Consider the following 24,729-nt stretch of genomic DNA (forward strand, 5'->3'; position numbering starts at 1 on the left):
CAGGTCTGTCCTCCTGGTGGGCTGGGTCCAGCCATCCTGACTGCCAAGCATTTAGCACGTCCCCCTGGGTGTAAGCTGAGAATAGGAGGTGAACTAACAAGGCCCTGGACTGCTCCACCAGCCACAGAAGAGGGATGCATAGTAGATACGGCTAGAGCACACCCCCACACAGCAGAGGAATTGAGCGTGTTTTCCTCCAGCCACAAGCTAGTCATTAAACATGTCTTCTGCACCTCCACATAGGAGGTGATGGGCACGAACGAAACAGGTAACAGGACATGGTGTAGGCATTTTTCAGAGCAAGCCTTGAGGGAACATAAGCCCCTTTCTACTTCAGCATTTTCTCCATCTTCACATTAGAATAAGCTATCACTGGAGCCTTAGAATTACAGCTGGAAGGGCCTCAGTGCTTACTGCATGAGCGGGGAGCAACTGCAAAGAGAGAGGTGGGGACTTGTGCATGAGGAGGAAGCGTGTGCTCTGTCACCGATGCCTGTGGCCAGGCGTGGCATTGCCACAAGGAGAATGACACTGAGGGTGTGCGTGTGTGCGTGTGTGTTATATGACATATACTATGTATGTGTGTATATATGTGCCAATCTATGTGTATGAATGTGCTGTATGCAATATCTATACACATGTATTATATTATATATGCTTATATATACACACATACATCATATATGACACATTCATACACACATATATATCTGCGTATATATATATATACACATGTATATATTAAATATCTCACACATATGGATGAGCCAGGAGCAACTGCAAATTGAGAGGTGAAAACATATATATGTGTAAGTTGATTCTGTAGTAAACCATATATAGTTCTTTTTCATGGGGTGGCTTCAATTATTCTCATATAACCACTCTGCTTCTTCCCTAAGTCCTGCACTGAAGGGCCCCTCTGGCTGGGGATGGGGATGGCTGCCTAGGCTTGCCTTTCTGGGGTGAGGTGGGCAGGAGCCGTCTCCACAGCGGGGCCTGTCACGCACAGGTGCCCAGGCACACCTCCTCTGTACCGACAGACCCCGCCCACATGGACACCCCACTCCCACGGCAGGCCCAGCGGCCCCACCCCCGCAGCAGCTGGTCCCCTCAGGGCCACACCTCAGTCAGGGCCACAGCTCAGGAGGAAGCTGCCACCCCTACTGCTGTCGGAGGTGCGGGAAGGCAGGCGTGTGCGGGTCTCCTGCATTTTGCTCCGCACAGTCATATGCCAACACCACGGTGGGAAGAACACAGTCCATGCAGTGAGATGAGCCAGGGTCTGAATTGCAGACCGACCCCTTGCTCTCTATGGTATTTGGGACCCAGCTATCTGTATTTTGACTCCCTGGTCTCCTCGTTTGTAAAATATGCCAGTAACACTCATCATGGCCCTTGAGGAATTTCATTGCTGGCCCATGCGAGAAATTCAGCAAAGGTCACTGTTCTTCCCTGGAATGTCCTGCAGCCTTCGCCCAGCCAGGCCAATGAGGGGGCCTTGCTGACAGAGAGCAAAGTTAAAACCCCCGTTTCCTCAGAAGGGCGTCGGCCTCTCTGTGGGGCCTCGCCCCAGCCTTTCCGCCTGACTCCTGCCCTTGACTACAGAAGAACTGGAGTTAGGGAGAGGACCACAGGGCAGGCAGCTGGCAGACTCCTGGTTCCTGGGCCACCTCTGCTCCTCACTGTCCTCTCCTCTCCCCAGAGCCTGAGGCCCTGCTGCACTTTGCTCATGGGTGCAGCGTCCCTGCCCCTTCCCGTCTCCCTCTAGCTAGTTCCCAAGGCCCTGCGCTCTTTGCACTCAGGATCCTGAGGGCTGGGAAAGGACTCTGCTGCGCCAGGCAGGGCGGGGAGGTGCGGGGCTGAGGGCTGGCTTAGAAGGTGCTCAGTGATTGTGGGTAGGGGATGGGGGAAAGGAAGGGATAACTCAATGAATACCTGCGTGAACTCAGACCGAGCCCTGGACTTTTCTTCCACTTAACAAAATAAATGCATGCTGCCAGACATCAGATGTCCAAGTCCTTAATTTTCAAAGAAAAGAGCATAAACCTTCTCTCAGAACAAACTAAGGTTTGAGGAAAGTGCACGACGGGGGAAGGAAACAGTGGGAAAGTCAGATCAAAGCTTGTGTTTCTCAGAGAAACTCTTTTTTTTTTAATTGCCGCCCCCGCCCTAAGGATGTCTTATTTCCACGGGTATTGGCCTCTGGGGTGTACCTCTCAGAGCATTTTCACACTGAGGGCTGTGCTGTTACTATGAAAACTAAGTCAAGGGAATTCATCCAAGATGAGACACGTGTACCTGGTGAGACCAGCTTGGCCCTTTCACAGCAGGACCAGAGGGAGACTAGCCACTCGGTCCTGGCCTGTGGTTAATTTTGGAACCATTTTTCTCGTATTTATTTAGTGCTATTTGATGTGTTTCCCAGGCATCTATTGCCGGAGGCCAGTATGTTAAGGCAAGCAGCAGGAACATGAGAACTTACAGAAATGCAGCAGCTCCGCTTCTCTGTAAAGGCACTGAAGCAACTGCAGACTGGGAAGAAGGAGCCCCTGAGAGGCCTCAGGCGGGGAGGAGAGGGGCCAAGGAGGTGGCAGAAAGCCCATGTCCCCGTGGAAAGTCTGTTTTCACTTGTTCTGTGTGGCTAGAACCTCTGTAGGTGTTTTGGAATATTTGGGTCATTTGAAACCTGCAGGTTATCAGGATGTACCCAGCCCTCCACATGGCAGGTGTCTCCCTGGAGGGTCCAGATGGCTGAGCCTCCACTGTGTGCCCTGCTGGGACATGCTGAGCTCCTAAGAGATGGGGCAAGGGAGAGCAGGCACCCCCTGCTTGGGAGCCCTGCAGGAACAGGTATCGGACTGTGCCGGCTCTGCCATCCCCTTCCTGCAAGGCTGGCAGGCTGCAGGGATTCCGCCTCCCTGGCTGCCTCAGGATGCTGCCTGCTGGGCTTCTGACCCCAATGTCCTGAGACCTCCTGAAGCCCTGTGGTCTGTGGCCCTTAGGTGGCCCTGCTCCAACGCTGCTTCCCAGGCTCTGACTGCTGGGGTGGGGAGAGTCATCCAGGGTGGCTTGGATTTGGAGAGCCTTCACCCAGAGTGCTGTGCTCCAGGCAAGCTGGGCATTCGCAGACCAGACTCGGGGAGGACGCCCAGAGAGAGGCCAGGCTGGGCATTCACCTGCTGCATCATGCCCACCAAGGGGATTGGGGACAGCAACCTGGCAGAGGATCCTGTCCTCAGCCACAGGTTCCTGTGAGAGGGAACTGTATGGAATTGGGGTGGCATACCTGGGGCTCTGGGTGACCTTTCCCTTACAGCTGCCCAGCAACAGGGCTGCCCAAGGAGCATGGAAACGCTGCAGGCCTAAGGCAGTGACAGAGGACAAGCAGGGCCCCAGCCCTCCGAATGTGCCAGACCCTCATCGTTCACCTCCACTGGGGACCATCTCGAGTCCCTGGGCTGGTGTCCCACCCTAGCTTCCACCCCTACAGAATCCTCCTGCAGGCTGTGTCCTCACTCATGCACCTAGAACAGGGGCCAGCAAACCCAGTCCAGCCCACCATGTGGTTTGTAAATAAAGTATTACTAGAATACACCATGCCCATTCATTTATGTATGGTCTATGGCCGCTCTGGGGCAATGACAGCAAAGGAGTATGGTGCTACCTAGAACGGAGACTACGTGACCCCATAGTCTAAAGTGTTGGCGCTCCAGCCCTTTACAAAAAAGTTTGCCCATCCCTGACACAGAACGTCTCTCCCCAGAGATTACCTACTCTCAGTCCTCCCCAGCGTCTCGCAGTGAATTTCGGACTATGGCCAAGGAGGCGGGGCTTCCAAACTCCCAGCCTCTGTCCCCAGCAACGCTCTGTGCCAACCATCCCTCCTGCTCTTCCACATGGGATCCACCAGGCCCAGTCTTGGAAGGATCCTTGTCTTTACTTTTAAGTCTTTGTTGCATGACCAAACTAGTGTACAAGTGTGTGACCTGGATGGTGAGTGTTCCTCGTTCTTTCTAAGCCATGGTTGAAGTTGTCCTTGAATAAGGGAGCATCTTATTTAGCTCCTCCTCAACTAATCCACACATTAATAAGAAAATGAAAGGGTTCCTTTGGAAATTATAGCCTGGAGGAGAAATCAATTATTTACAACTCATATTCAGTTAAGTAAGCACACTGAATGCCTAGAGAGATTTCTCCCCGGGACTAATGCTAACGCATTAACGCCACCCTCAGGCGCAGTTTGCAGTGGATGCAGCCCCTCATCCCCTACCAGGTCCTCACACTCTCTGCTCTTACCACACCCCAGCCTACCTGCCTCCTGGTTACCTGAAGGTGGCTCACCTTTGTGAACTCTTTCCCCCTGATTTAAGTAGTTGCCCCGCTGTGGGAGGAGTGCATCTCTGCCCCACTGGTACATGGGCACATCCATGGGCTTGTTTTGGTAAAAGGAGACTAAGTGCAAGTTACGTATGCCGCATCCAAGCCAAAGCTTAAAAAGCAATTGCATCTCGCCTTGCTCTTCCCTGGCTCCTGCGGTGCTTACTCCTTCAGTCGGGTCTGGAAGGAGATGTTGGAATCAGAGCCAAACAGAGACAAGTGGTACAACCAACCTCAGCACGGAGAGGACCAGAATATGCCCCCGCCAAAACATGCCTCTTTTGCACCAGGAATGTTGAGTTGAAGGCAATTAAGAAGAAGCTGAGGCAGGAGAGCTCTCTGCTCTCCCTCTTGCCTAAAAGCAGGACGTATATTTACGAACACAGAAGGTAACCCACCACCTTCCCCTCTCTACCAAGGAGGACAGAGGTTAAGCACTGAAGACAGCTTGAGACCCTTGACTGCTGGGGGATATTAGCAAGCTCGGCTGAAGAGTCTCATCTGCCATTTGTTTGCCTCAAGGACTCAGAGTCCTTCCCTTGTCTTGTCACTTCTCTAACAATGTACAATTCTTTGTTGAAGATGTTGAATAAGCTAGAATCCAAAGCCACCCCTTTGAGGATTACACATCCCCTGAGTGTCTCCCGTGAAATATGCATGTTAATAAATTTGTTTTGCTTTTGTTCTACTCCAAATAAGAACTCATGAGGGTTGGGGAGAAAATTATTTTTCCTTCCCTACAACACCAACATGTAACATGAGCTAGAAACAAATGTTGTCCCAAGTCACTGAGATTTTAGGGTTGTTTGTTATGCAGTCAAGTTGGCTAACATAGACTTTGGATCTTTACAGGACTTTTCTTCCCTAAAACAACCTTACCCTTCTGATGGTTTTGAGAACTAAACTCCGACCTTTCTCCTTACTCAGATTCCTTTCTAAAGGGTCCTGCAGAGAGCCATGCCTTACAAGCCATAAAACTTTGTTAAACAGGTCTTCTGGACTCAGTATACAGTGGCTCACTTTTGTAAACCTGACTCTGGCATGGCATCATGTGACAGAGAACAGCAGCCTTTATCTTAAGCATTCCTTGGCCAGGCATGGCGTCTCACACCTGTAATCCCAGCACTTTGGGAGGCCGAGGCAGGCCGATCACTTGATGTCAGGAGTTCAAGACCAGCTTGGCCAACATGGTGAAACCCTGTCTCCACTAAAAATACATAAAATTAGCTGGGCATGGTGGCACATGCCTGTAATCCCAGCTACCTGGATGGCTGAGGCAGGAGAATCACTGGAACCCAGGAGGCACAGGTTGCAGTGAGCCAAGATAGTGCCACTGCACTCCAGCCTGGGTGACAAAGCAAGACTCCATCTCAAATAAAAAAATAAAAATAAAAATAAAAAAGCATTCCCTTTATGGACTCCAAGTTTTTAGACAAAGCTTAACTCTTTTAACCAACTGCCAACTAAATAATCCCTAAACCCGCCTATGACTTGTGAGCCCCCACTTCAAGATGTCCCATCTTTTCAGGCCAAAGCTACATAAGTCTCCCATGTACTGATTTAGGATTTTACTGACATTCCTGTCTCCCTAGAATGTATAAAACCAAACTGTCACTTGACTGCCACAGGCGCACTTTCTCACAACCTTTTGAGAGTGTTTCCCCAGGCTGGGGTCACTCATATTAGCTTAGAATAAACTATTTATATATTTTGTTTTTTCCATTGTCAGTTTCAACTCTCTCAAATGTATCCCTGTATTCCAGAACTGTCTTCTATCTACCAGAGGTCTTCGTAGCAGTCATAGAGGCACCTCAAGTTCAACATAATCAAAAATAAATTCACCATCTTCCCTAAAATACTGTTTTCTGTTCCCAGCATTCCAGTGGCAGTTTGTGCCGTGTCTATGGGACGAAGCTGGAATGACACTTCCCAGAATACCTGACCTGTGTGGTTCCAGGCAGCACTGGCCACAGGACACATTGTGCATAAGTGTTGGAAGGTGGTGCGGCAGCAGAGCCATAGGTGTGATTCTGTGAAGGTTGCTGCAGGGTGCAGGATCGTGCCAGTGGCTGGACAGCTCACCCTGTGGGCCTGGACAGCACACAAACCCGCCCCTTCTCGTCCTGGGCCTGTGGGAGCAGCTCCATAGAGAAGATCACCAGCTTTCTGTGCAAGTTTGTTACTGGAAAGGGGTCCTGATCCAGATCCCAAGAGAGGGTTCTTGGATCTTACACAAGAAGGAATTCAAGGTGAATCCATAGAGTAAAGTGAAAGCAAGTTTATTAAGTAAGTAAAGGAATAAAGAATGGCTACTCCAGCCAGGCACGGTGGCTCACGCCTGTAATCCTGGCACCTTGGCAGGCCGAGGCAGGCAGATCACTTGAGGTCAGGAGTTCAAGATCAGCCTGGCTAACATAGTGAAACCCCATCTCTACCAAAAATACAAAAATTAGCCAGGTATGGTGGCACACGCCTGTAATCCCAGCTACTCGGGAGGCTGAGGCAGGAGAATCACTTGAACCCAGGAGGCAGAGGTTGCAGTGAGTCGGGATTGTGCCACTGTGCTCCAGCCTGGGTGACAGAGTGAGACTCTGTCTCAAAAAAAAAAAAAAAAAAGAAAGAAAAGAAAAGAAAAAAAGAATGGCTACTCCATAGGCAGAGCTGCTCGACTAAGGACACTTACAGTTACCTCTTGATGATATGCCAAACAAGGGGTGGATTATTCAAGTGCTTTCCCGGAAAGGGGTAGGCAATCCCCACAACTGGCGTTTCCTCCTTTTTTAGACCATATATGGGAATTGACGTTGCCATGGCATCTGTAAACTGTCATGGCTCTGGTGGGAGTGTCTCTGAGCATGCTAATGCATTATAATTAGCATATGATGAGCAGTGAGGATGACCAGAGGTCACTCTTGTGGCCATCTTGGTTTTGGTTGGTTTTGGCCAGCGTCTTTACCACATGCTGTTTCATCAGCAAGGTCTTTCGGACCTGTATCTTATGCTGACCTCCTACGTCATCTGGTGACTCAGAATGCCTAACCTCCTGGGAATGCAGCCCAGTAGGTTTCAGCCTCATTTTACCCAGCTCCTACTCAACATGAAGCTGCTCTGGTTCAAACACCTCTGACAGGTTCAATACGAGGCAGATGGCAGGGCTTTGGGGACTCACCCCTGGCCATGCAGGGGGGATGGGGTCAAAGCCAGCAGGGTTCCCTGTTTGTGCAGACAGATCTGTGGGCATTGGTAACAGCTCTAGCAGGGGCGCTAGGTGAGGCCTGGGCATGGGCCCTCCTCAAAAGAGCAAAAAGGGCAATAGGGGAGCACAGACAACTTAAGGGGGGCCCATGTAGAGGGAAAACCCTCAGTGGAGAGAGGAAGTCAAAGGTGAGCCTCCCAAATGCTTGCCTTGCAGGCTGCGGAACAGACTATGCTGGGCCAGGTGGCACCAGGCCCAAGCCAGGGGCGGCTGCCCACAGGGACCTGGATATCTTCGGCCCACCGCATCACCTCTTGGCCCTTTGGTTTCCCCCAGTGTGTAAAGACAGCAGAAAACCAGAGGATGGCTCTCTGAGGTCCTTTTTAGCTCTGACATAAAAACTGTGCTTTTGTGCTTTGCAGTTTTTTCCGCCAGCTGTTTCTGCATTTTCTAAAAGAAAATCAATGTGCTTGTGCATCTTTCCTTCTGCCATGCTTCTTCCCACCACAACCCCTCTTGTGAATTATGCAAACTGCATTCACCACCCAAGGTGAGGCTAATTAAAAATGTTAAGTGAGACTTTAAATGGAGTGTCGACCACCACTTCATCTTGGTTAAGGCTGGTGAGCGACTGTCATCCTCACCACAGAGCATCCTGCCCGGATCCCAGATGCATGCTGTCGTTAACAGTGATTAACAGGCACAGAACACGTAGCATTTAAAGGTGCACGATGAATACTAAAACCGCGGAGTGGTAGAATCATTCTGGGGTTGTTTAGATGTTGCCTCCCCTTCATCCCCACAATCACACAAATTTTCATTAGCATAACTTCAAATTTCTAGTGCCCACTTCAGCTGCTAATGAATTTAATGAAAAGTGCCCCCAGGGGTGGTCTCTCAAAAATTCATTATTTTGTGGAAAAGACATTTAGAACTATAGCAAGAAAAATCCCAGCTACAAAACGGAAGCAGCCGTTCAACAGTATCAGTCCCTACAAATGCAATCAAAATGACACTTTAAAAAGTGCAAAAGCTCCGCTGACACGCAGCAATCTGACTCTTCTAGAAACAGCCTCTTCCCTGGCTTTTGTGACAATGCCTCTCTCACACCATCTTCCCACATCTCCAGCCTCCCAAGCTGCTCCTCAGCCTCTGTGGCACTCACCCTCCTGGGCCCTGACTCGAGATGTCTGAGCTTCTCAGAATGCCTCTGTCCTCACTTCTTACCTCCACCCGTGTCGTGCTGGCCAACCCCAGCCACAGCCGCCACCTGCACGCCAGGAACTCGTCCTTTACTTGCCCAGTGCCGACCTCGCGTGTGGCCTCCAGACCTGCTGACCTGCCATCCTGCTGTACCTCAACATGATGGCATTAGGAGGAGTGAGAAACATAGGAAGTAAATGAATCAAGCTTTCCATACAAGAATGTAGATAAACAACAACAACATTGACAAAATAAACCCAAGGATCATACAAGGTACAGAGAAAGAAGCACATGGAGACAACCAAACAACCAACTTTACTTAAAGAACAAAGATGTAACTATCACAAACAAAATACGCACAACTCACATCCAATAGTTACCAAGTTTTATTCCCAAAATGCAAGGATAATTTACAGTATGTGTTGTCTTTTTTCCCTATTGAGTCCTATGTTCACAAAGCAGAGTGGGAAGAGCAGAGTTACGGGGCAGGCGCCTGCCTCTGGAACCATCCATCAGAGCCTTGAGTTTGGAATCCAGTAATGAGAGCAGACCTCCCTGCATCTTAGCTCCACAAGCTCCAGAGCCCTGCATCTTCATAAAGGGTGCTTGACGAAGTCTTAAGGAATGAATGAATATATGACACTGATGTGATGTGGTCAATGAAATGCTAATGTTTTATAGTTTCAGTTTTCTTCGTTAGATAAGAGCCTTCATGCTTTCTCATGAAATGTGAGGTGGAGGTAATTCACAATGTTTACATAAGGAGATCCAGGCACAATGCAATCCAGGGCCCACCCAGAGTGTGGGGACAGCTCCAGCCTGGGTCTTTCAGGCAAATTCAGCACTGTGTTCCTTCTGGAGCTTCGCATGGAGCAAAGGCATCCAAAGCTAACCCCAAGAAGCTTGCTCTGAAAAGAGCATGCTTAGAAATGCTATTTGGGAGGGTCACGTTGTATGTCAGCATGTCCATAGGTTGGAGAAGTCCTGCAAAAAGGAAACCTCCTTAATAGTCCCCAAAGTTACTAAAACACCAGCTGATTTTCTTTTTCTGCAATACCCACCAACATCAAGGATAAACAATATGGGCAGCTGTCCTTTGCTAACAGTGAAAACAGCCCACATGCAGGTATTAATGGTTAGTAGCTTAATTTGTTCTGCCAGCCTGGGGATTTGGCCTTTCAATCACCCAATAAAAGTGGAAATTCTGTAATGGTGGGAAGTGCAATCCACCTGCTAAGCAGGAGGAGCTGATTGCTTTTTGGATAAATGTTCTCTGAAACGTTAGCCCACAAGGAAGTCCTGAAAGTCAGTTCTGGGCAGCCCGCTCTGTTACTGAATTACTCCTCCTGCTGGAGGAGAAGTGGAGCAGTAGGGACCACCCAGGGGAACCAGTGCAGAGGCCTGGGGGATCCCAGGCAGGGACAGATTTAGAAAGAACCAAGTTCCATTCGCGTCAGTACTTCACCAAGCCTGGGCATGTCTGGGCCTCAGCTTCTCATGTATAAAGTGAGAATGGATTATCCAGTCTTTGCTGATGTCTACAAACGTTGTGCTCAGTATTTACTCAGCATCTACTCTGCAGAAGAAGCAGTCCTTGTCCCCAAGGAGCTTCAGCCAAGGAGAGAGAAGAGTCAAATGCAGTGTATTCTAAAGAACAATAAAGGCCAGGCACTGTGGCCCGTACCTGTAATCCCAGCTCTTTGGGAGGCTGAGATGGGAGGATCACCCGAGGTCAGGAGTTCGAGACCAGCCTGGCCAATGTGGTGAAACCCCATCTCTACTAAAAATACAAAATTAGCCGGGTTTGGTGGTGGGTGCCTGTAATCCCAGCTACTCGGAGGCTGAGGCAGGAGAATCACTTGAACCCAGGAGGCAGAGGTTGCAGTGAGCTGAGATCACACCATTGCACTCCAGCCTGGGTGACGAGAGTTAAACTCCGTCTCCAAACAGAAAAAAAAGTTAAAAATAGAGAACAGTAAAGACAGCAGACACTGTGGGAACCAGGCAGAACACCAGGTGTGACCGGAGGCTGTACCTTGGCACAGATAGTGCTGAGGTCTGCTGGGGTACAGTTCTTAGAGCTGGATGATTAGATGTGAGTCTATGATAACAGCAGACAAAGTGAAGGCACCCCCAACACACACTAGAAAAATTAAAAGAGAAAGAAGAAAGGAAACGCTCTTTCTGGCTGCAGGGGTATAATTGACGACGTAGATCACTTTATTTTGTAAAGAATTCCTCTCCATTGTACAACCCAGCCAGCCGTGACTCTGAGCCATGCATCATGCTGTGTACAGAATATATTTATATCCCTTAATCCTCATGCTTTCTGAGCTAATACTTCCTTAACCTGAAATAGTTTCCCTCTTAGTGCATTCCTCCTTGCTTCTTAAGCATGCCACTCCAAAGAAATAGAGCCAGTGCACACACAAACTTGAAAATTTAGCTCTGTTCCTGAATTACTAAAATCAGCGTCCACTGACAATTCCATTTTCTTTACAACAGGTCAAAATGTTGAACAGCAGTGAAAAACAGGTAACACCGAACGAAAAGCACCCAGGACTCAAGCAGTTCCCTGCACTCTAAGCCTCCCTCTCCTCTTCTGTAAAGTCAGACCCATATTGCCTGCCCATGGAGCCCCTGCAAGGAAATACCAGGACGTACGTGACAGCTGTTTGATATATAAGCCATCTCACAAGGGAAGATGACTGTTATCACTATCTAAACAGATAAATGGAGGTATCTGTGTTGATAGTACATTGCATTATTCTCAGTAGAAACATTAAGTTAATCAGCTCTTGAGAGTTAAATCCTATGACTGGGCAAGGCCTAGAAAAGGAGCAGGTTTGGGAAGGGGAGAGAAGATAGGCTTGGTTTTGGTGTAGGAGCTAGGGATTAGGGAGCAGGTAGGACCACAGACGGACACCAGAGACCCAGTTCCTGGTCACCCATGTGCGTCCAGCACCTCATCCTCCAGTCTCCCCTGAGACAGCGCTTCTGCATCCCAGCCACGGCCATCGACCCTTGCACGGGTGCAGATCCAGGTGCCAGCTCTTCAGCCTCTCCCTATCTGCTGGGTCATCCTCATCAGCAATCAGACATGCTCTGGACTCTCATGAAAAAACAAACAATGCCTTCTAAATACTTCCTCATTTCTCTTGTTATTTTTTTCTCACATAAAACTTTCCAAAAGAATTCTCCAACTCTCTGCCTCTACTTCCCCTCCCAGTTGCTCTGCTACTTTCTCTAGATGAGCCTCAGTCCTCCCCTACCGTACTGACCTCTCATGATATTCAGTGCAGGGGAATGTTCCCTCTGAAAATCCATGTCTTCTTGGCTCCCGCGACACCATCCACTTTCTCTCCTGTCTCTGGCCCTCCTCCTCTAGCCTCACCCAGTGCACACTGTCCCTCTTTCCTACACATCTGTCCCTCTTCTCAAACACCTTCAGGCAGTTGTTCTTGGGGTTCTTTCCACCCACAAAGTGCATCCTAGGGCAGCCCCTCCTCCTGTTTGTGTTCCATCCCATTCCCTGAGTATCTCTGTCATGGCACAGGATGCAATTATCTTGTTTCTATATCATTCAGCTTTCTGCAGCCTGTCCTCCTTCTGGGATGTAAGCTCCATTTGGATGGACACCTCATTTGTCTGCTATCAGTACCTGCTGCTGTATTCTACCTTAATACAGCATAGAAACTCAATAAACATTTTCTGAATGAATGTATAAATTCACTTATTCATTCATTTATTAAAGCACAGAGAAGGGCCATGTATCAGTCAACATAAGCTGGGCTGAGCTACTGCAACAAACAACTCCCAAACCTCTGAGGCTCAAAACAATACAGGTTTATTTTGTTGGTGAAACTATAAAGCTACTGTGGGTTAGCAGGGGAATTCTGCTCGTTGTGGTCATGTAAGGAGCCAGATGGACAGGATAGCTACCAGGTCAGAGAGGGGAAGAAATCTCTGGAGGGCTGCAGGGCAGCAGTTAAATGTTCCAGCCACAACAGGACACCCTTCACTTCCACTCACAGCTTACTGCTCAGATCCAACCACAGAGCCCCCCAAGCACAAGAATATGAGAAACAGCAGCCTTCCATGTGCCGAGAGAGCGGCAAGCCTGGTGTCAGAGCAGTGCTAGGACTGCCACAGCCGTGAAATGGGACACTGGGAGAGATCGCAAAGAGTGAGAGGATAGTGAAAAAGCATTTCAAAGATGCGGTGCTCAGTAATCCTCACTCCTGCAGAAGGAACAAAGAAGAAGAGGTCTGCGAGTGTTCATCACATTTGGCAACTAATTGATGACTCTGGACATGAAGTGCTAGTGCACTGGGGATGTGTCAGAAACCAAACTCACTGGGTTGAGCAAAAGAGAGAAGTGAAGAAGCAAACGCACAACAATAGACATTTTCAGGAAATGCAACGGCTGAGGAGGAGTTGAGGCAGTAGCTGGAGAAAGACAATGGGCCAAAGTGGTGATGCTCCTGGGTAAAGAGACAGGCATGTATGCAGTGGGGAGGAAAGGTTAGAGCCCCCAAAGAGGAAATAGATGGAAATGGAGGAAAAGGCGCTAGTGGCTCTTCGGCAGGCTTTGGAGTGGGAATGGAAAAAGGATAGCAATTTAGGGGCAATGAGCCTCTGGCTGGGGTGGGCCAGGAATGGGACCAAGATCCTGGCAGCTCTGCGGGAACCCCAGTGAGCCCCTGCAGGACTTTTTCAGCTGTTACAGGATCATCATCCTACATTCTGCTCACTCAACAGATCAGAAGCTGCAGCTGTGAGAGAAGGAGGCCCGGATGACAAATAACCGTTAAAGTAATTTTCCTGGGTCAAGTAATTATTGCCCCACAAAGATGAGAGAAGGCTTAAAAGGAGAAGAGTACAGCCAATAGTAGTCAGAGCGCACATGCTGAGGCTAAGCAGCCAAAGAGAGGTGGAGGGAGATACATGTCGGGAAGGGGATGGGCAGAGGGACCAGAAAGGTCAGTCCCAAGGGTGGACGGGTCAGATGGGCAAGGTCAGCACAGATCCAGCTGCCTCGTCCAGGCTGGCATGCAGGCTGGCAATGACAGAGCAACAGAGGTTGTGCTTAGTATTTTTTAATTTTTTAATTTTTAAAATCAAAGAAGTCTTTTCTTAACTAATTTAGTAAAACGATTTAAAACACTATCTGGGATACAAGGGCCTCAGTAATTATTTGTTAAGTGAATGACGGAATGGGAATGTTCTATAGTATCCCTCAAATTTTCTTCAGTTCCCTAAATTTCATTTCACTTACTAAATAGAAATAATGACTCCTTCTCTATATTGTTATTCTGAAAAGAAATAAGATCATGTTACACAAAGTGTAAGTGCTTTATTCATAGTAGCTGTGGTGGTAGTGGTGATGGTGGTGGTGATGGTTGTGATAGTGATAATGGTGGTGATGGTGGTGGTAGTGGTGACAGTGGTGGTCATGGTGATGGTGGTCATGGGGGTAGTGATAGTAATGGTGATGGTGGTGGTAGTAATGGTGGTGGTGATGGTAGTGATAGTGATAATGATGGTGGTGGTGATAGTGGTAATGGTGGTGATAATGATAATGCTGGTGATAGCGGTGATGGTGGTAGTTTTGGTGATGGTGATGATGATAGTAATGGTGGTGGTAATGGTGGTGGTGGTGGTGGTAGTGATGGTGGTGGTGATGGTGGTGGTGGTGGTGGTAGTGATGGTGGTGGTAATGGTGGTGTTGGTGGTGATAGTGGTGGTGGTGATGGTGGTGGTAATGGTGGTGCTGGTGGTGATAGTGATGGTGGTAGTGATGGTGGTGGTGGTGGTAAGGATGGTGGTGATGGTGGTAGTGGGTAACGGTGGTGATGGTGGTGATAGTAGTGATGATGGTAATGGTGGTGATAGTGATGATGATGATGGCAATGGTGGTGATAGTGGTGATGATGTGTGACACTGATGATGACAATGGTCTTGGCAATGATGACAGTGATGGTGGTGATGGTAGTGATGGTGGTGGTAATGGTGGTGGTGGTGGTAGTGATAGTGATGATGGTGATAGTGGTCACAGTGGTGGTGGTGGTAGGGATGGTGGTGTTGGTGGTAGTGGTGACAGCAGTGGTCATGGTGGCAGTGATAGTAATGGTGATGGTGGAGTAGTGATGGTGACGGTGGTGATAGTGATGATGGTGGTGATAGTGGTTTTGGTGATGGTGATGATGATAGTGCTGGTGGTGATAATAGTGATGGTGGCAATGATGGTGGTGGTGGTGGTGGTGATTGTGGTGATAGTGATGGTGGTGATTGTGGTGGTGGTGGTGGTAGGGATGGTGGTGATGGTGGTGCTGGGTGACGGTGGTGATGGTGGTGGTCATGGTGATGGTGGTCATGGTGGCAGTGACAGGGATGGTGATGTGGTGGCAGTGATGATGGTGGTGGTGATAGTGATGAAGATGGTGATGGTGGTGATCGTGGTGGTGATGATGATAGTGATGGTGGTGGTGATGGTGATGGTGGTGGTGGTGGTAGTGTTCATTACTGTAGTTAAGACTGTGTTGCAGATTGTCGAAGTTGTTGAAAGCCTAACCTCACAGTATAAAGACCTTCATTTTGGTGGGGGAAAAAGGATCTTTGCATCCACCTCTCCTCTGTAAGTGGGCCTGTATGTAAAACTTCCAGGACAAATGAGAAATGGTGGCACTCTTTTAAAACTTCTGTGAGATGATTAGCAATTAGCTTTTGTGGTCTAACCCTTAAACCCTCCCTCTACAGTGAAAAAACAAAGCCCTTGAATGTCTATATTCTCTTAGGGCTCCCATGTGACCAAGATGAATAATGATGTACCTCAGTTTAGACAATATGTACATGAATATAGTTCTTGAAAAATCAAACCAATTTTTGAAAATTAAATCTTATTTTATATTTATTTAAGGAGCTGGATATTTATGAATAAGCTTCCCTGTTTCTTTATAAAAGATTCAATTTTCACATATTGGGTTCATTTAAAGGAAGGGACAGCAACTGTCTTCCTTGACTGTCTCTATGACCTGCCCAGGCCTGAGACGGGCCCCAGAGAGTAGCAGACAAGTGCTAGGCACTGCCCCTGACCTTATAGAGCTCTGTGGCACCATCCTTGGTAGCTCCCAAGCCTTCATGTGAGGTCTTTGTGCTTTCTGAGGAGCCACCTCTTCTACCATTAGTAGAAGTTTCTAAGGGATTGGTCCTTGGTGGAAAAGACCCAGATGGGAATCTCATCTGTTCTTAGTTATGTTAGCTTTCTTGGGACTCAGAAGAAGTCCTTAGGGTGAACTGGTCAGGGACTATTGGGATTATCAGTTTTATTACCCTTGTATAAACGAACAGAGCAGCAGATCTGAACCCAGAACCAGGTCTCTTGACCCAAAGGCAGGTGGGCTTTCACCCTCCCTACCCACGGCTGCCTGCCGGTCCCACTGGCCCATGCCCTGAGGGTAGACCAGTTACACCACCACCATCATGCCAGACCACCAGAGATGAGATCTCACCTAAGCATCCTTAATTTGGGGCCAGACGTGTCTCTTTCCTCCTGAGTCTTTAAAAAGATGTGTTAGATAAAATAAACTGAAAAATTAAAGGATATTCAATTCAACTGAACAAATACTATAAAGCAGCCTCCACTAAGCACTGGAATTCTGGTGATGCCTTCAAGGAGCTCAGAGTCAAGTCAGTACAGAAGAACAAACAAACTGAGACTCGCTGCCATGTGCGGGAGCCGAGGTGCCCACACTCACCACCCAGGGCCAACAGGTCTCTTCTTCTGGGGCCTGGAGGTGGGGAGACTTCCCAGGGATGTGGCGCTTGTGTGGGGTGTTGAAGGCAAGCAGGAGTTCACCAGGGCTTCAAGTGGCTGGCAAGCCTCTGGTCAACCTGAACAGCCTGGGCTCACTGGACAGAGATGTTATTATAATGACGACGTCACAACTTGGCTGGGAGTGGATGGCCCACAGACTCCTTCCCTGGTATCAGCCCTGCCTGGACCACTGCATGAAAACCACTGATTCCCTGACCTTGGTGCTCCCACCTCCTGCCCTCCTGCCCTCCTGCCCTCCTGCCCTCCTGCCCTCCTGCAGGGACAGTGCTCACTCTAGAGGAGGTTGTGAAGCAGAAGGCACACACGTTCCAGCCCCCAGGTCACATGGCTCAGGCTGGGACAGGACCTCACCATCTCAGAGCCCAGAGGGAGAGCCACCCTCCACATCCAGATCCCAAGGTGGAGCCCATGACCTACAAGGCCATCTGCCCCCTCCCCAGCCTCAGACACCTCCCAGGCTCCATCCTTCCATTCTGAACCCATCCCAGGGAACAGGAGAAGTTCTGTGCTTTCTGGGCCACAGCCTGGCACTACGCCTCCGAGACAGGGCAATTCTGTCTTCTCGCTGTCCCCTGCACAGTCTTCAGGGCCTGCTCAATGCCACCTCCCCACAACGCCTGCCCACGGTGTCCCAGATGAAAGCCTGACAGCACCACTCAACTGGCCCAAACCTTCTGCAGGTGCGTCTTAGGGCAGACTCTGCATGCTGAGCCCCTTCAAGGGTGTTCCTCCATGTTTCCCTGGGGTCCTCAAGCCAGCTGTGACCTGGGATTACACCACAGGCCAGAGAGCTGATTCAACCCCTCCTCAGGGCAGCGCCTCTCAACTTTTCACTGTGATTATCATCATCACCCCCTAAGGAGAAAAACTGAGATTAATTTTAAGAGAGAAATTAAGGAAACTAATAGGAAAACAGTAGAGATTGTTAAAGCTGTCCACGGAGAAGTAATGTCAGTGACAATGTCAGACGTGCAGTAATTTAATTTAATTAGAGAGAAATTAAGCACTGAGGAATGGGTTTGCCATGTAGGACCAAGGCCTGGAGGCCATGGACCATTGTGAAATCTGTTGATTTGCACTCCCAGGAACCAATCTTCTCTCCCTGGAGGGCAATATCACCCTGTTGAAAATGCATGCCATGGAGGAGAAACTCAAGTGAATGATTATGTTAAAATGTGGCCTTGACAAGCCCTTTCCTCCAGCCACATGTCCCCACGTGTTCGCAGACGGCTTGGGCCAGCCCGGTGGTGCTGTCAGGGTTTCAGCTGGGGCACCGTGGGCAGGCATCGTGGAAAGGTGGCATTGAGCTGGCCCTGAAGGCTGTGCAAGGGAGGGCGAGAAGACAAAATTGCCCTTTCTCGGAGGGGTAGTGCCAGGCTGTGGCCCAGAGAGCTCGGAACTTCCCACGGTCCACAGAAGGCGGCCTAGTTCCCCACTTCTCACAGCTCTCCAAGATCTGGAGCGCAGCACCACCTCCTCCCCAACTCATCCCCAAGCCCAGCCTTGGCCCGGCATTCCTCCCAAGGTTCCTACCACTGCTTCAAACTCAGTTTGCCCCAAACTGTGAGGCACCTCTGCTTGGGCAGAGGAAAAATACTTCCAAATGCCCTCCCAGAAAACAGGGAAGAGCCTTCCCCTGGAAGATAGGATCCCTGTATTGGAACAGAGCTCTGCTGTCCCCAGGACCCTACCCTCCCCAGGTTCTGATGGACAACCCCGTGCCCACATAGGGCTAGGCCATCCCAGCCCCCGCGGTATGGAGGAGGTTAACTGAACAATGAAAATGGGTAACAGCTCGCAGTTTTATAGTCCCTGTAATTATTTACCAATTAAAAAGAACCACAACTGTTTATCATAGGGCTGCACGCATATTAATGGCCGGCAGGCTATTCGTGTGATGCTTCTGCTGGGGAAACTCAATATTACTTGACACCTTACCACAGAGCTTTCTGACAGGGCTTTAAACATCAGTCAATTATTTAAAGTCTCATATATATTGACTTTTTTAAATTACAGAGCTTTCCAGAACTGAGGGAATGTAAAGGAAGAAAGAATGAGGCTGCTGCAAAGAACACTCCATTTGTCTTAGATTTTGATCTATTTCCCGTCTGCTTTATGAAGACCTCGCTTTGTTTTATAGATCCTACGACCAGGTGTCGATTTGCTTCCAAGACGTGGTGCTTGATGATTCTTTCTTGGGACAGGAGCCTCTTCACCTTAATTGGCATTCTGGGAGGGATGGAGCCTTCTGGAGAGGGCATGCGTTCTGAGCGGTTCAATGTTGCTTCTGCAGTGCTGGAGGCCCCAGATAGCCTCCCTGTTCCACAAGGTTCACTCTGGTTGTATTGGGAATACCACACCAGGGAAGGGGATAACAAGAGCGTGCACATCTGTCTCCAAAGAGAGGACCATAGCCACACATTAGAAAACAGAGCTACATTTATGAAAAGCTTATATATGGGATGTGATTTAAAAGACAGCCAAGGGAAATACAAGGGGCAGTGTTTCTGCATCCTAGAGCACCCTGCAGTCCAGCAGTCAGGCAAGCTCACTGACTTCTAACATCGAGCCTTGTCCTGGACACTGGAAACACGATGTGGATGAGGGAGAGCGGCTGCCCTCAAAGAGCTTGCAGTCTACTGGGTAAAGGTAGCCAATAAACACTTAAGCAGATAAAGAGGATAATTTCAGCTATGGAGAAGCTGAAACGGGTGTCATGGAGAGGTGAGGGAGGTGCTATTAGGGGTGGCCAAGGACAGCCTCGCTGAGATGGTAACATCTGAGGAGAGGCCTGAGTAACAAGAAACAGGCAATCGTGTGCAGAAGTGAAAGAAAGTCACACCAATGGCAGGAATAGCAGACGCCAAGGCCCTGAGACAGGATGTGGCATGTTTGAAAGAGACAAGAAGGTGCGTGTGGATGGGCATGAGGCCAGAGTGTGGGCAGTGTCCAAGGCACACAGATCCCTGCAGGGCACCGTGAGAAGGCTGTGCTCTCTCTCCTGGGCATCAGAAGAGGCCTCTGGAAGACTCCAGCAGGGGCATCCGGGATCTCCTTTGTGCGTAGAAACAGCACGCTGGCTGCTGGACAAGAAATGGACCCCAGCAAACAAGAAGGGGTGGGGAGCCCAGTAGAGAGGCTACCGCCATAATCCAGGTGAAAGTTGTGCTGGGCTGGACCAGGTGGGCACAGTGAGGAGCATTTATGGCCAAGATATACTTTGAAGATGGAGTCAAGTGGACTTTGAGGACCAAAGACAGGCATGGCAGAGCTGGGCAGGGAAGTGACTCTTACCCTGGGCCAGGGAGCAGCTGGGAGGCCATGGGAGCAGGAGTATATCCGGCCCCAGGTCCCCAACATGAGTCTCTGCATCCCGTGCCTTAAAATATAGTGTATTAATAGAAAATCCAAGGCATATGAAGCTCAGCAGACCAGGAGGTGACTGCCATTAGATAGTCTGTACTCACAGTTCCCAGAGGAGGCACGTCACCCACACAGGGCCACGGAGAAACACGGAGGTGGGTCAGGAGGCAGAAGGAGGGGAAACATGGGCAGGAGTCTTCATTGTGGTTTTATGGAAAGAAAGAGGAGAGGCGGGGTCCGCAGGGCCAGGACTGGCTGCTTTGCATAACCTCGGGGCTCTGGTCTGCAGCAGCTGTCCCTAGTTCTCTGACCTGGCTTTGGGGTGACGAGGGAAGGGAGACAGTGGCCTGGAGTATGAGAGTCCCATAGAGGAGTGGGTAGGACTCTGGATTGCTTGGTTCACGTGGGAAAGGCACAGAGTTGTTCCCTGTCTCTAGGAACTGACACCCTGGGAGGGGCTGTCCCTTCAGTGTCAGCAAGACACTAGATGTCAAAGCCTCAGAATACAGACCCTAGAAGGCAGGATGCACACAGCCTGCCACCTGGCCTCTGCCTCTGCCCTGCCCACCTGAGTGCACCCTGCCTTGGGCAGCTTGCTTTCCCACACCAAGGCGCACCCCTAGAGAGCCCTGGCCCTCCCTTCCTCCTGCCTGTTCCCCAGCTGCAACCCAGCCCAGCCACCACAGTCTCTGCCCACACTGCTCCACCCCCACACTTGCCCCGGCTTTCCTGGCCGGTGGTTCTGAGGCTGGCAATTACCCCAAGGGTCCAGGAAAGAAGCACGGGTGAGAGAAACAGCAGTGTGTGCTCAGCTCTGCTCAGGCACGAGCCAGGGCACTGTGGTCCTCAAGAAATAAACTCCAGGCCGGGTTTATTTCTTGTGGCTTATGCCTGTAATCCCAGCACTTTGGGAGGTGGAGGTGGGCAGATGACCTGAGGTCAGGAGTTGAAGACCAGCCTGGCCAACATGGCCGTCTCTACAAAAAAACAAAAATTAGCCAGGCGTGGAGGCATATGCCTGTAATCCCAACTACTTGGGAGGCTGAGGCAGGAGAATTGCTTGACCTCCAGGAGGCAGAGGTTGCAGTGAGCTGAGATCACACCATTGCACTCCAGCCTGAACAACACGAGTGAAACTCTGTCTCAAAAAAAAAAAAAAAAAAAAGAAAAGAAAAGAAAAAGAAAAAAGAAATGAACTCCCCACACATCGAGCACTCCAGGCTCTAACAGCCAGGACTGGCAATTTAGTTATGGCACAGAAGGCCCACTACAGCAGCGCCTAGGGACGTGCTGTGCTGTTCCTAGGAGGAGGGACTCCACGCTTCTCAGTTTGAGGCCCTGTGACAGCAGCAGACCTCTGGCCAAGGTCTTCTCAGCTTCTGGCTGGCCAGGTATGATGGCACACCTGGCCTAAGGCCCATGGGGACCCTCCTCAACCCTTTCTCACACCCCAGCCGCAGCCACTTCACCTTTCCCAGCCTCGCTAGCGCAGGGCTCCATTGGGGGCTGTGTGGCTGCCTGTGGCAGGTGAAGCATGTGAGGTCTGGGAGGGTGGCGCCGAGTCCCAGCTGAGCACTTCCTCAGTACACTGACTTCTTTGCACTCTCTCTCCCCAGCCTGATTTCAGAGCCATTTTAGATGGGGAGGATTAGCCTACTATATCCAGCCGGGCTGTGGGTACCAGGAAAGGGATTGAAGAAACACTGTGTGGGGCTGAGGAGCAGCTCGCAGTCTGCAGCCCCCACGAGCGCAGAGGCTTTGTGCTCTGCAGGTGCTCATCCGCAAACGAGGAGCGGTACTGGCTCCGCCTCTGTGGAAAATCAGGACAAAAGCCTTCAGGACACAGAAGGATAGTTATGCAGATATGAATTAATAACGAACGGATCTGTGAGCTGAGCCCTCAAAGGGGCTTGTCCTGGGGACAGGGTTTCCAGTGCATTTGCTCCAAGGTCTTGTCTGTGGCTACTGCTGCATGTCGGAGACAAAGTTCAAACATGAGGGATAAAGCTAAACCAGGGATCTTACTGTTTTCTTCTGGAAGGTGGGCCTCCGTCCTGTCCACATTCTTGCAGAGCAGTAAATCTGGAAAGTCTTGTGATTATGCAAGTCACTCTTCACACCCGAAGCACATGTGTTCCTGGGATAGGACGTGGGAAGTCAGTGCTGGACTAAGGGACCTGGCTCACAGTCTAGGTGAACTTGGAAGAGCTTGTAACCCGCATCTCCGTTTCCCCCATGTATTAAGTGAGGGCTTTAACACCTGTCTTTCAAACCGTACACAAGTGTTGTGAGGTTCAAATAAGAACATAGGAAGCATGAACCTACATGATAAATGAATGGAATCATTAACTCTCGAATGCAATTAGCAGATTCTTAGTCAATAAAATTTATTGTGGACAAATGAATGACCTAGGATCCCCACTCCCCCGCCCCCACACACACACAGAATTGACTTTAGCTAAAAGAAAAAAGCATTTCTATGTCGTAGTATCAGGTAGGTCAGCCAGCCTATCTCTGTGTATAATTCATCCTATAAGCAACTAAACCACAGAGATTCCCATGAATATGTGTGGATTTTGATAACAGTGTCAAGGCACAACTATTCCGTTGGAAAGACACCCCAGCCATGATATCAGCAGCTTCCCAGATCCTCCCTCCTTATCCCAAGATCGCTGTGGCCAAAGTCCTCCTCTAGAACTTTCTTGACAACCTCTTTTCCATCGGAGTCTTCATTATGTCCCAAAGGTTATTCATGGGCCTGCTAACCATTGATTTCTATATTCAGGGGAGAAACACTTTAATTAACAGAACAATAAAAATGTGCTGGACTATTTTTCACGGCTCACATCTGCTGAAGAAATGCAAAGTGTTAATTTAGGAAGGTATCAATGTGTCTATTGTAGATAATACACTGCCCATTGCCGGTACATCTTAAAGGAATTGGAGACAGGCAAGGGACATATGCAATTATGAGCTTTGTGAAATACAGACACGACATCCTGTGTTAATAAAAGCCCTGGACACCACTGAGCATGAGCGAGTGATGGAAAAGGCACTAATTGTCACTGCAGGCTGGGGCAGTGAGCCTCAGCAGAGATGACACGGCCTTTCTGCAGGTAGGAAAGGGCTTGCTTTGGTTTTTGTTTTTCGCAGAAACATCTTTACATACAGATGAGGTCATCTTTGATGTGTGCAGAGACCATCCTGAGGGCCTTTCCAGGCATCCTGGGCCACCATGCAGCCTCCTACCTCCAGTGAGACTCCCCCATCCATTCCTCACCTGAAGGTGCTTTCTTGCTGCGTCCTCACATAGCAGGAGGAGAGAGCGAGCTTTCTGGGGCCTCTTTTAAAAGGGCATTGATCCCGTTCTCAAGATTCTCAAGGGCCCCACCCTCCCAAGAGCCCAATAATCTCCCAGAGGTCCGAAGGCCCCACCTCCTAATGCCCTCACCCTGGGGGTTAGATTTCAACACGGAAATTCTGGGAGGACACAAGTATTCAGTCCATAGCAGAGGGCCCCACAGCGTCACCTGTGCCAGGCCCACAGCAGGCCCTCCAGAAACGTTCGTGGAATAAATGAATAATCAAGCGAATGGGGGAGCCCTTGAATAGAGCCAGCTCATGTCTCTGACCATTTCCTAGGGGCTCCACATGAGGCTGGCCTGTGAACACAATGACAAGGTAACATCTGTTTAGAGTAGAAGGGGGAGTAGCCTGGGCGGGTGTCCAGAGGCAGCACTGGCCAAGCCTGAGCTTCATCTGCAGGGAGGAGTGGCCCCGCAGAGCTCTCTCACTGCTAACCCAGGCTGAGGGACAGCTTGAATCAACAGAGCAGTGAGCCCTCGGCAGGCCCAGGAAGGCTGATGGCCGATGTTCCACTCTAAGAAATGTTTCCTCCTGCTTTTATGAGTAGATAAACAAGCATGACTGTCCTTCTGTGTGGCTGCGCCACTGCGGTGGGAAGGGATCTGAATAAAGGGGAGTGGATTGTCCCAGAACATTAGCTGGAGGTGTTGCTAGGGTCAAAGCTTCACAAAGTACCTGAATGCAGGAAGAGGGGACAGAGCAGCAGAGCCCAACCCAGGGCCAGCTTTCCCGAGAGAAGAACAGGATCCAGGAAGAGTCCAAAGACGCCATACAGGGACTGGGCTATTGATATTAATTAAATAACAACATGAGAGGGCCCATGGCCCTTAACAAGTAAGGGCTTCTGTAGGTGAGGCTTCCTGCAGGTGAGGGAGAAAGAGAAAGGGAGAAAATATCTGCAAATCATGTATCTGATAAGGGACTTGTATCCAGATATATGAAGAACTCTCACAAATCAATAAAAGTTAAATAGCCCAATTTTTAAAATGGGCAAAGAATCTGAATGAACATTTTTCCAAAGAAGAGATACAAATGGCCAATAAGCACATTAAAAAAATTAACATCATTAGTCATTAGGGAAATGCAAGCCAAAATCACAGTGAGATTCCATTTCACACCCATTTAGGATGGCTGTAATCAGAAAAATAAAATAACAAGTGTTGTGCAGGATGTGGAGAATTTGAACCCTCATACATTGACTGTAGGAATATAAAATGATACAGCCACCATGGAAAACAGTATGGCTATTCCTCCAAAAGTTAAACATAGAATTACCATTTGATGCACCAATTCCCTTCCTATGTATATACATACCCAAAAGAATACAAACAGATACTCAAACAAATACACATACACCCATGTTCATAGCAGCACTCTTTACAATAGC

General features: G+C 49.4%; 1 long non-coding RNA gene across 2 annotated transcripts in view; it reads right to left on the minus strand.

The window, feature by feature from the left end:
* LOC129472454 (uncharacterized) overlaps positions 1–24,729 on the minus strand; it is a 214,881-nt gene that overhangs the window by 59,626 nt on the left and 130,526 nt on the right. Inside the window, exon 7 of one of the 2 annotated variants that reach the window (XR_010118826.1) lies at positions 19,041–22,113. The exons of the other annotated variant lie outside the window; for it this stretch is intronic. This is a non-coding gene — a long non-coding RNA (uncharacterized lncRNA). Of the gene's footprint in view, positions 1–19,040; positions 22,114–24,729 lie in introns of those variants that run through there. 2 annotated transcript variants of the gene reach the window in all.

This window comes from Symphalangus syndactylus, chromosome 22 (assembly GCF_028878055.3).
Source record: "Symphalangus syndactylus isolate Jambi chromosome 22, NHGRI_mSymSyn1-v2.1_pri, whole genome shotgun sequence".
NCBI classification, from domain to species: Eukaryota; Metazoa; Chordata; class Mammalia; order Primates; family Hylobatidae; genus Symphalangus; species Symphalangus syndactylus.